This window comes from Ictidomys tridecemlineatus, unplaced genomic scaffold (genome assembly GCF_052094955.1).
Source record: "Ictidomys tridecemlineatus isolate mIctTri1 unplaced genomic scaffold, mIctTri1.hap1 Scaffold_1051, whole genome shotgun sequence".
NCBI lineage: Eukaryota > Metazoa > Chordata > Mammalia > Rodentia > Sciuridae > Ictidomys > Ictidomys tridecemlineatus.
In genome coordinates this window covers 28,374-39,873 of record NW_027521006.1, presented here as the reverse complement: position 1 = coordinate 39,873, position 11,500 = coordinate 28,374, and positions in this window count along the sequence as shown.

Sequence of the window (11,500 nt, the reverse complement as noted above, 5' to 3'; positions counted from 1 at the left end):
AATATATGTGCCCAGTGCTCTTAGTACTAATATGATATTCATTAAATAACATCTAAAAAACTAATGTAATATATCTTGTGGCTTTAAAAATTTTTTTCTCAGTTATAGATGGACCCAATGCCTTCATTTTATTTGTTTGTGTTTTTATGTGATGCTGAGGTTCAAACCCAGTGCCTCACATAGGTAAGTGTTCTACTACCGAGTCACAACAACAGCCCCTCTTGCGGCTTTTAATAATAATATGATATCCATATATAGCATCTAAAAGCAATATACTATCTTTCATGTGGCCTTAAATATTAATATACTATTCATGCTATGATATTTATAACTAACATAGTAGCTGCCCTTGGTCTTTAATATTAGTATAATATTCATATAGTGACCTATCAACCCAATATAATAGTTGCCCTGTGACTTTAAAAAAATTTTTGTTAGTTGTTTTTATTTACTTTTGTAGATGGACACAATATCTTTATTTTATCTGTTTATTTTTATGTGGTGTTGAGGATCGAACCCAGTGCCTCACATGGGCTAGGCAAGCACTGTACCACTGAGCTACAATCGCAGCCCTGTCCTGTGGCTTTAATACTTTTAATGTAGCATCAAAAATTGATAAATTACCTCCCTGTGACTTTTAATATTAATATAATCTCCTTACTATAGCAACTGAAACTGATAGCACAGCTGCCCTGTGTCCTTTAATACTAATATACATTCTATAACACTTAAAAGTGACATAATATTTGCTTTGTGGCCTATAATATTAATATGATATCTATAAGAGCTTTTGAAACTGATATAAGAGCTGTCCTATGTGGTGTTTAATGATGATAGTATTTTAAAGCTGATATCATATCTTTCCTATTCCCTTTAATCTTGATAACTTATCCATATTAATATATTTAACACTGACAAAATGACTGTACTATGGCATTTTTTTACATCTTTTTTTCTTTTTTAGTTTTGATGGACCTTTTAAAATTTCATTTATTTATATACAATGCTGAGATTTGAACCTAGTGCCTTTCACATGCTAGCCAAGTGCTCTACCACGAAGCTACAACCCCAGCCCATACTGTGGCCTTTAATACAAATATAATGTCCATATTATAGCATGTAAAACTGATAGAATAGCTGCCTGTTGCCTTTAACATTAATAGGTATACAATTTGTATTAAACTAATAGTTTCCCATGACCTTTAATACTTACATATTATCCATATAATAGCGTCAAAAATTGATATTAGTTGCCCTGGGATTTAATATTATAGCCTCAATGTAGCATCTCTAACTAATGTAATAGCTTCCCTATGGCCTTATATAATCATTCTCCTGTGGCTTTTAATATTAATACAATATTCATCTTATAGCATGTAATACTAATATAATAGCTGGCAATGTGCCTAAGGTATTAATAGGATATCCACATATAGCATCTAAAACTAATAAAATAGCTGCATTTTTTGTTCCTAATACTTATAAGAGATCCATAGTATAGAATCTAAAATTAATAGAGTAGCTGCTCTGTGGCCTTAAACACCAATATGACATCTATTTGTAGCATCCAAAAGTGACATAATAGCTTCCCTGTGGCTTTATTGTTAATAAGATATCCATACAATAGCATTAAAAACTAAAATAATATCTTACCTTGCAGCCTTAATATTAATATGATATGCATACTATGGCATTAAAAATTAATATATAGGTACCATGTGGCTTTTAATATTAAAATGCTGTCTATTTTACAGCATCTAAAATGAATACTATACACACACACACACACACACACACACACACACACACTATAGCTTCTAAAACGGACAAGGTTGTTGCTCTGTGGCCTTTAATATTAATATGATACCCATAAAGTAGCATCTAAAACTATTATGATAGCTTCCCTGTAGGGTTTAATATTAATATTATATCAATAATAATAATATAATATTCTATATTATACTATATAGTATAATATAGAATATTATAATAATATAATATTCTATATTATACTATATTATACTATATGTTATAATAATAATATAATATTCTATATTATACTATAGCATCTAAAATCAATATACACACTGTAGCATCTACAACAGATATATTAGCTGCACTGTGGCTTCTAACACTAAAATAATTTCTGTACTATAGCATCCAACACTAATATAATAGCTGTATGATGGACTTTCTTACACCCTCTCCAAAAAACAAAAAAATTAATAAAATAGCTGCCACCTGGCTCTTAATGTTTTATCCTTACTATAACACATTAAACTAATAAAATAGCTGTAGATAGTAAAGACTGAGCCCATGAGGTTTCAGAGGAAAAGGCCTCTGTTGGAAATTGGATGAGAGGCCATTCTTGTTATATTCTAAAAAGTTGTCTACAGTTTGCCTATGTTCTGAGATGTTCTGTGAGGCTAGATTTAAAGGTGATGGAGTAATTAATTTGGCAGAAGAAATTTCAAGGCAACACAGAATTCAGGCAGTGACATGAATATTGCTGGCAGCTTTTAGCCAAATTTGGTGTAATAATCAAAGGTCATAAAGCAGAGCAGAAAGAAAGAAACCTTTTAATTTGGTCAGAGTTAAACTAAATGTGTGAGTCAAACTGGAGCTTAGGAAGGTGTAATTGTTAAAACATTCTGACCACTAAAGAGATGCAAAATACTTTGCCCAGAGACCATAGGAAATAAGCCTTGAGTGCATCTCAGGAATTGGCAAAACCACCCCAGTTTCATGCTCAAAGTTTTAATTTATCTTTTTTTTTGGACCAGGAATTGAACCCAGAGGTACTTAACCACTGAGTCACATCCTCAGCCTTTTAAAATATTTTATTTAGAGACATGATCTCACTGAGTTGCTCAGGGCCTTGCTAAATTGCTGAGGCTGACTTTGAACTTGCAATCTTCTTGCCTCAGCCTCCTAAGATGCTGGGATTAGAGTCAGGCACCACCCTGCAGTTGACCCTTGACTAGGACAGGACCTCCTAAGAAGGGGTACCTGTGCAGTTTCCAGAGGTCATCTGGATGGAAGCAGGATGCCCCTCCTTATTTTCTGTGCTCAGCTCCTATGGGGGAAAGGTGTCTACTCTCAGTATACTGACCACCAGCCCCCTTCCTTTCCACCTATCTGACTTTGTCTTGGATTACCCCAAGCTTGTTCTATGCTCACTCTCTCAAAGGGCTAGCCAGGCCCAGTGGGTATAGGTGAGACACCATGACCAAGTGGAGTATCATCTTTTGTACATTCCTGAGGGACTCTCCCTGCTGAGATTAAAAGAGATATTTTGGCTGTTCCAAGGTGTGGATGGCAAGAGGGGAGCTGAAAGAGAATATGAGGGGTGGTTTGTTCAGCCCTGGACTTTCTGGGATCCAGGGCTTTGGGGACATAAAATATGGGTGGAAAATATTCAAACCATAGCACCATCCTTTTAGATCAAAACATGGGATGATGGGCTCTATTTTAGCTAAAATATGCAAACATATGTTGAATAACCAGAACAGTGAATTTCAGAGGTTGTGCATCAGGACTCGGTAGTGGCACAGCTCTCTCTACAATACTAAACAAGCTAATTAATCAACAGAATAGAAGCTCAGGATGCATTTGCTACCAGTGGAAAAGAGATAAAATTAAAAATTGGGATGGGGGTATGAAGCTATAGCAAAATGTCCTCTAAGCTAATCAGAGGTGGGTCATAGGGACCCTAATGGCATCCACCTCCAGGTTCTCCCCTAGATGTGGTTCTTTGGGGATCCTGGAGTTGCCTCCATGTTTGTCTGTTGTATCCCTGGTAGCTCCTATGGATGGACAAAGATGCAGGTCTGGGTTGTTGTGCTTGCATTTTTCTGAATTTACCACCCACATCCATAACTTTGAAATCTCTTTCCATAGGCAGCAACTGCATACTGAGCCTGAGTTTATCAGTTGCATATACAGGTGTTTCTATTCAGAATTCACTTTTCCCTCTGTGAGGTATGCAAAGGTAAGGGCAGTCCAGGTTCCAGACCAGAGTAGAGACCTGGGGGAGCTCAGAGACACCAGGCATGGTGTGAATTCGTAGCACTTATGCTATTTGTTCACCCATTGAAGCATGTCCTGATTGCTTAAAGTATTGGGACATTGTGAATAGAACTACTATATGTAATTGCCTGTTGTTATCTAGATACATATTTTTGAGGCAGTTGCCTATCTTTTTTGGACCATGTGGTGACACCATGTCTAACTTTGGGGAAAATGGCCATTTTTTTTTGATAGTGGTGAGCTGTTGTGTGTTGTACCAGCAATGCATAAGAGTTCCTGTGGCTGCTCATCATCCTCATGGTTGATACTGCACTTAGTAAAGACCTTAGCAGCTTAGTACTTGTGCATTGCACCTTGGGGTCTTAGTTTGTGCTTTCCTCATGACAGGTGATACTAAGAGTCATTTCTATGCTTCTTTGGCATCTTGTATCTTTCTTGTGCATTGTCTGTTCAGATCTTTACCCATTATGTTGTGTTAATGTTGAGTGTGTTACTATATTTTGTACACAAGTTTGTTTTAGACATATACTTTCCAACATTTCCCCCAGTATTTGACTTGTCTTTTTATTTTATTAATATGATTTTTTAACAGAGCAGTTTAATACATTCCACATTATCAGGTTTTTCTTTCATGGATTTGTTGTTGTTATTATTTGTTTGTTTGGTAGCAAGGATTGAACCCAGGGGTGCTTAACCACTGAGCCACATCCCCAGCTTTCATGGATTTTTTTTGGGGGGGGGCTGTATTTAGAACCTCATCATGAAACATGTGGTCATGCACATCTTCTATAGTTTTACAGTTTCCCATTTTAAATGCAAGTCTAGAGAGTATTTTGATAGGTTCTGGCATCCATATGTGTGGCTTCTTGAAGTGTGTCCTTTTGCAGTCAGTGCTGTCTAGTCTAGGTTTAAAAACAGCTTTTTGGGAATTTCTGGTATGCACTGAATCTTCAGGTCAGGTTTGAGATAATTTCATCTTAATTATATTGAGACCTGAACAAAGTATATCTGTATTTATTTATATTTCATTTGATTTCTTTCTAAACATTTCAAGATTTTCTGAAAGAATGATTGTACTTTAAGACTTACATGAAAGTACTTCAAATTTAGGGTCTCTATTTGAAATATTAATGTTTTAAAATTTTTCTTATTCCAGTTTATAAATTTCACTGTTTCCTCTACATGATTGCTGAAATCAATGAAATTTTGTCTATGGGCTATGTATTTTTCTGCTTGCTATCTCCATTCATTCTGATCAAGACATAGGATAATAGGCTCTATTTCTTTTTGATTTCCAAAATCATGACCTGGGATAGTCAGAAGTATGAATTTTAGAGCTCCACTGTGCCTAGCACATGGAGGTGCAGCTCTGAACAGTGAACACCCAGCATCCTGCACTGTCTACAGTGGCCAGCAGGGGGCCACTTTCTCTGATCAATTGTTTTTGGGGGCTGTGTTCTGTGCTCTAATGAAACTTCTTCTCCTGGGGACCCACCTGAGAGATGCCACATCTAGGGACTCCTAGGGGCTCTATCTAAGGCGTAGTCCAATTTTATTTTTTTTAAATTCTGGGAACACACCTAGAAAGATACCATGGCCTGGGGATGCCTGGTGGATATATCTATGGTGAGGACCAGAGCTTCCTTATCATTGGCACCTACTCATGGAGACTATGGATTCAGGATGACTGAGGTTTATGTGAGGAAAACTTGAGGAAGAATCTTTCTGTACACTGCCTGGTGTGCTGAGAAGTAAGTTCTGCCATGTTCTTAACTTTCTCAGGTAATATTTTAGCAGAACTTATTTTACAACAGTATTTCTTTTTTTTAATATTTATTTTTTAGTTTTTGGTGGGCACAACATGTTTATTTATTTTTATGTGGTGCTGAGGATCAAACCCAGCACCCCAGTGCATGCCAGGCGAGTGCGCTACTGCTTGAGCCACATCCCCAGCCCCACAACAACAACAGTATTTCTTACTGAGGCTTTGGCTGCTCATTATCATGGTATGTCAATGTATTTTGTGTGGCTTGAGTGTCTAAGGACACAAATGCTCCCTCAAGGTGGAGCAGGGAGGGCCCAGTGCCTGGAGTCTCACTGGGGCCTGAGGGTAAGGGCTCATGAAAATGCAGTAAGAAGCTCTCAGGAGCCTCTAGGGTGAGAGATGCAAAGATTATGATGGATTGCACTACCCTGAATCCTGGGTAACTATAGAATCCTCATTGCAGTGACCAGAGCCTTGTGAAGTGAGGGCAGTATAGGTCAAATGACAGCCTGTACTATCCATAATTCTTGGGGACCTGCAGCTTGCTGAGACTTCTGCAAAGAAGGCTGAATTGACAAAATATCAAAGTATGCTACCAATTACTCTTGGGTGCCTGCTCTGCACAAGAGCCTCTGGGGTGAGAATTGTAAGGGCAGAATACCAGACTTCAGTGCTCAGAACTTCTGGGGATGCCTATATATCCTGACCCTGTAAGTCCCATAGGTTTCTATTGTGTCAGTTGTATTGTTAGAGCACACTACCTAGAATCTCCAGAGTACCAGGGAAAGCATGGGGTCTTCAGCTCCTGTGATCCTCAGCAGGACTGTGCAGGCAAACCCTAGACTGCATTATCCAGAATCGTCAGGGACTGCAGCTCTCAGAATCCTCTGTGGTGAGTGGGCAAACTATTGAACTGCATTACTCACAATCCTAAGGGGGAATTTGAGTTTCAGAATTTTCTGCAGTGAGTAGGAAAAACATAGGACTATATTACCCACAAATCTCGGTGCCAGCGGCTGTCAGGATCCTCTGTTGTGAGGACTGTTGGACTGAGAGCTTAACTAAAATATCCAGAATCCTTGGTGAGATGTGTTTCCCAGGTGAGTATGCAGCCTGCAACTCCCACAGGCCTCCCAAGTGAGAGCTGTGCATTATGCAGGTCAGACTACACTACCTACAATTCCTGGGGACACACTGGTGAGTGTGCTGCCTGCAATTCCAGGAGGCTTCCACAGTGAGGTCTTCAGTACCAAGGCAAGCATGTGGCCTTCAGTTCTCATGGCCCTTGCAATAGGGGCATGTAGGCAAAACACTGGAGTACCTTATCCAGAATCCTCAGGGGGGATCACAGTTCCCAGGATCTGCAATAGTGAGGACTGCAGGGTAGGGAGCTGAACTATACTACCTAGAATTCTTGGAGGTACCCATGTCCATGTGGCCTAGAACTCTCAGAGGCTTCCACAGTGAGGGCTGTGGAGGCAGAAGGCAAGACTATGCTACCCAGAATCCCTGGGGGCCTGCAGCTCCCAGACATCTACCTTTTGAGTACTGCTGGATCAAGCTTTGTATTGCACTACACAGACTTCCAGGGGTGTCTAGGCAGGCTTGTGCTACACAGATCTAAGAGCTTTGATGGTGAAGTTCACTTAGGTAGGATGGACTGCACATTCCAGAATAATCAATGTCCCACAGCTCTCAGAGACCTCTGTGATCAGGGCTGACTGAGTAGAAATGACTACAATACTCAGAATTCCTGAGGGCTGTGAGCTCTAAGTAGTCACTGTACAGTTGAACATAGCACCAGGCTATAATACCCATGATCCTTGGGGGCTTTGAGCTCCCAGTATTCACTGCAGTGATGGCTGCATTGGCAGAACACCAGACTAAACTGTCCATAATCCCTAGGGATGCCTGAATAACTGTGTAGCCTACAATTTCTATAGACTGCTGCAGGGGATGGGGGCTGCATTGTAGAAGACTGGATTACACTGCCCAGAATTCTGGGTGGGTGTATGAGGGTGAATGTCCTACTTGAAGCCCCCATAGACTTCTGGAGTGAGGGTTGAATGGTCAGAATGCTAGACTACACTGTTCAGAATCCACTAGGGGTGCCTGAGTAGCCTGCAACTCACAGAGACCTCTGCAGCTGGGCTGCATTGTAGAATACAAGACTGCACTACCCAGAATCCTGGGGGTATGAGGGTGAATGTGCTACTTGTAGACTCTGGCTTCTGTGGTGAGGGCTGCATGGGTAGAACACCAGAGTCCACTGCCAGGGTCCTCCAGGGTGCCTGGGCCAGCACATGGCACACAGCTTCCATGGTCCTGAAGGGCAAAGACGGTGTGGGCAGAGCACCAGACTACACTGTCTAGAATCCCTGAGAACCCTGAATCTGTGTAGCCTGCAGCTCCTTGAGGCATCTATGATGACAGCTGGACAGACAGGACAGACTGAATGACCTAGAATGCTCTCATAGGCTACTGGGAATTTGGTCTGAGCTCAGGTTCTTCTACCCTTCTACAGTGTTCACCCTGGGCTTGGAATTAACAGATTTTTTTTTTTTAAATTCCTGATTCTAAAATGGGGCAGACCCTGGCTAAGTCACTCTGTCTCAAAGACTACAATGTCCCAGAAGCCTTTGAGGTGGTCTCTGCCCTTGGGCACCTGAGTGAGTGTCTAGACTCCCTGTGGAAGCCTCCCTCTGTGCCTCTGCCCACCTGTCTCAGGCTGCTGCAGCCCTTGGCCTGGTGGAGTGCAGAGAGGGGATTTCCTGGACTCCATTTCTCCTCTCCTGAGATTCCGCTACTCATGGTGCCACAGCCAGACCTAGTTACTGCAGGGGGAATAGATTTTATTTAGTGGAAGAAGGCACTGACATTCACCAGGGAGTTGGGAGAGGCCCCGCCTCTGAGCCCTGAGCAGCTCCCTCCTGGAGCACGTGCACATGGCCAAAGGGGCGTGGTCAAGAAGGGGCAGGGCCTCGCCGCCATCTTTAATGCTTCCTCCCTGAGAGCGAGGAGAGCTTGGTTCCCACTCAGGACCAACCAGGGATAGCCCCAGTTCACTGGAGTGTTGGGTCACTCCACAGAGAGGGGCAGAGCTCCCTTCTCAGAGCAGATTGAGAGAGACACCTAGGTTGGGGACCCTCGTGTGTCATGCCTCCAGGGACTCCCGGAGCTATCTTCTCCTCAGAGCAGCCTCAGCGTACTCTTGGCTTAGAGGCTTCGTGAGTCATGGCTCTAGGAATGCCTAGGGTTTCTTTGTCCTCAGTGCAGCCTGATGGGGACGCCCGTCTTGGGGACACTCGTGTGGCATGTTTCTAGGGTTTCCAGGATTTCCCCAATCATGCCAGGGTTGGGGACCCTCACAGGTCATGTCTCTAAGTAGGCCTGGGGTTCCCTTCTCCTCAGAGCCCCTCAGAGCCATCTGGAGCAGATGCCAGTGTGGGACTTTCTTGGGTCACGTCTCTAGTGACACCCGGGGTTCCCCTCTCTTCAGAGTTGTCTGAGGAAGACTCCTGGTGTGGGGAGCCTTTTGGGTTGTGTCTCTAGGGACACCCGGGGTTCCATTCTCCTCAGACAGCCTGAGGGAGATGCCTGCTGTGGGGCAACCCTATTTTGTATTATAGATAGGGTTTCACTGAGTTGCTTCCTACCTTGCTTTTGTTTAGACTGGTTTTGAACTCAAGATCCTTCTGCCTCAGCCTTCTGAGCCGCTTATGTTTAAATATATTACTTCTAACAAAGCCAGAATTTATTAAAAATACATCCCCTGTATTTTTAATAATGAACCACATTTTTTCTTTAATCTTTGCTTAGTTTTGTTCAATTTTTTTAATTGTAGAAGAGCACAATGCATTTATTTTATTTATTTTTATGTGTTGCTGAGGATCAAACCCAGTGCCTCACACATGCTAGGCAAGCACCCTACCACTGAGCTACCACTGCCACACATTTTTGTTTTGGTGGAGAGTTTAATTATTAAGAAACCATCCCTCCAGGACCCTCTTGCTAAGGCCTCCCCCTCCAGACCCCGCCTCTTCTCCAGACCCCACCCATATTCTTTGGCCCTGCCTGTCCTCCTCAACCACCTTCCCCCTCCTTCCTACCCTGTCTCTCTACATCCTACTCATGTTCTAGGGCCTGTCCCTCCCTCAGGTCTCACCCATCTGCCAGGTCCTGCACCCTTGTGGCTCATTATACCTCTCCTTAAGACCCTGTTTCTCCTCCAGATCTTTCCCTTCTTCCTGTCCTGCTCCTCCTCCAGACCTCACCCTCCTCTTTTTAATTTTTTTTTTATTGCACGTGGACACAATGTCTTTATTTTGTTTATGTATTTTTATGTGGTGCTAAGGTTTGAACTCATTGCCCCATACATTCTAGGCAAGCCCTCTACCATGGAGCCATAAATCCAGCCCAATCCTCCTCTTGAAGACCCTGCCTCTTCTCCAGACCCCACCCATCTTCCAGGCTCCCTCCTCCTCCTGATATTCCCTCCACTTCCTCCAGACTCTGTCTCTGCTAGTCTAGGATGAGCAGCTCCCTGGCTGCTGTGCTAATTGGCAGTATATTTGTCATGGTGCACAAATAATGTCTGTTGTGTAAACACTGTCATCCTGCATTGGATGAATTATCGTGACTGTATCAGAATTCGATATACCATAAAATAACTTTAGAAAAGTCACCTTCTCTCATTTTATTTTCTCTATAGATCGTGAAATAAAATCAGAATTTGTTAAAGGGCAGATGACAGTCAGCCTTGAGCCCTGATGATCCCAGGATCCCATCCAGTGGAGGAACTCTAAGTACCAGTCTAAGGTTTTGTATGCTAATTGATTCATTTTCTTATTTTAGAGTTATTTTGTAATATAATTCCCCATGGCCTCCAGGTCTCCAGTTCTGTGCAGCAGGTTTTTCCAATTCAATTTTTGATTAATATTCTTTCAGTTTTCTTCAGAATTTTTAACTATTTTTTTTAGTTGTCAGTGGATCTTTTTATTTTATTTACTTATTTTGTTTATTTATATGTGGTGCTGAGGATTGAACCCAGGGCCTGACACATGCCAGGCAAATGCTCTGCCTTTGTGCCACATTGTAGACCTTTATAGAATTTTTAATTCTGTGGACTTCTATTTCTTTTATAAGGAATATTTTAAAAATTACTTTTAGCTTACTTTGTTTTTGATCGAGAGAATTGGCTTTTTGAGAGAATTTTATTGTTTGAAAATGCTCATAATCAAATGATTTTAATTATTTTTCACTTATTAAGTTATCTTTGGAGACAGGATGTGTAGCTCAGTAGCAGAGCACTTGCCTGGCATGTGAGAGGCCATAGAGTCCATCCCTGCACCACACACACAGATGTCTTTGACAGGACTCAAGTATGAGAGGTATGGTTTAAAAAGATCATGTATTGGGGCTGGGGTTGTGGCTTAGCAGTAGAGTACTCGACTAGCATGTGTGAGTCCCTGGGTTTGATCCTGGGCACCACATAAAAATAAGTAAATAAAACAAAGGTATTGTGTCCAACTACAACTAAAAATAAAGATTTTTTAAAAAGGTCATGTATTTCCACATACATACATATGCCACAGTGCCTCTTCCAAATTCATATGAAATTATTCTAAGAAAATTTCAAATCAGTTTTAAAAGAGAAGAGGGATGATATTTTTAATGTCAACTATTGATATTTCATGATATTTAAAA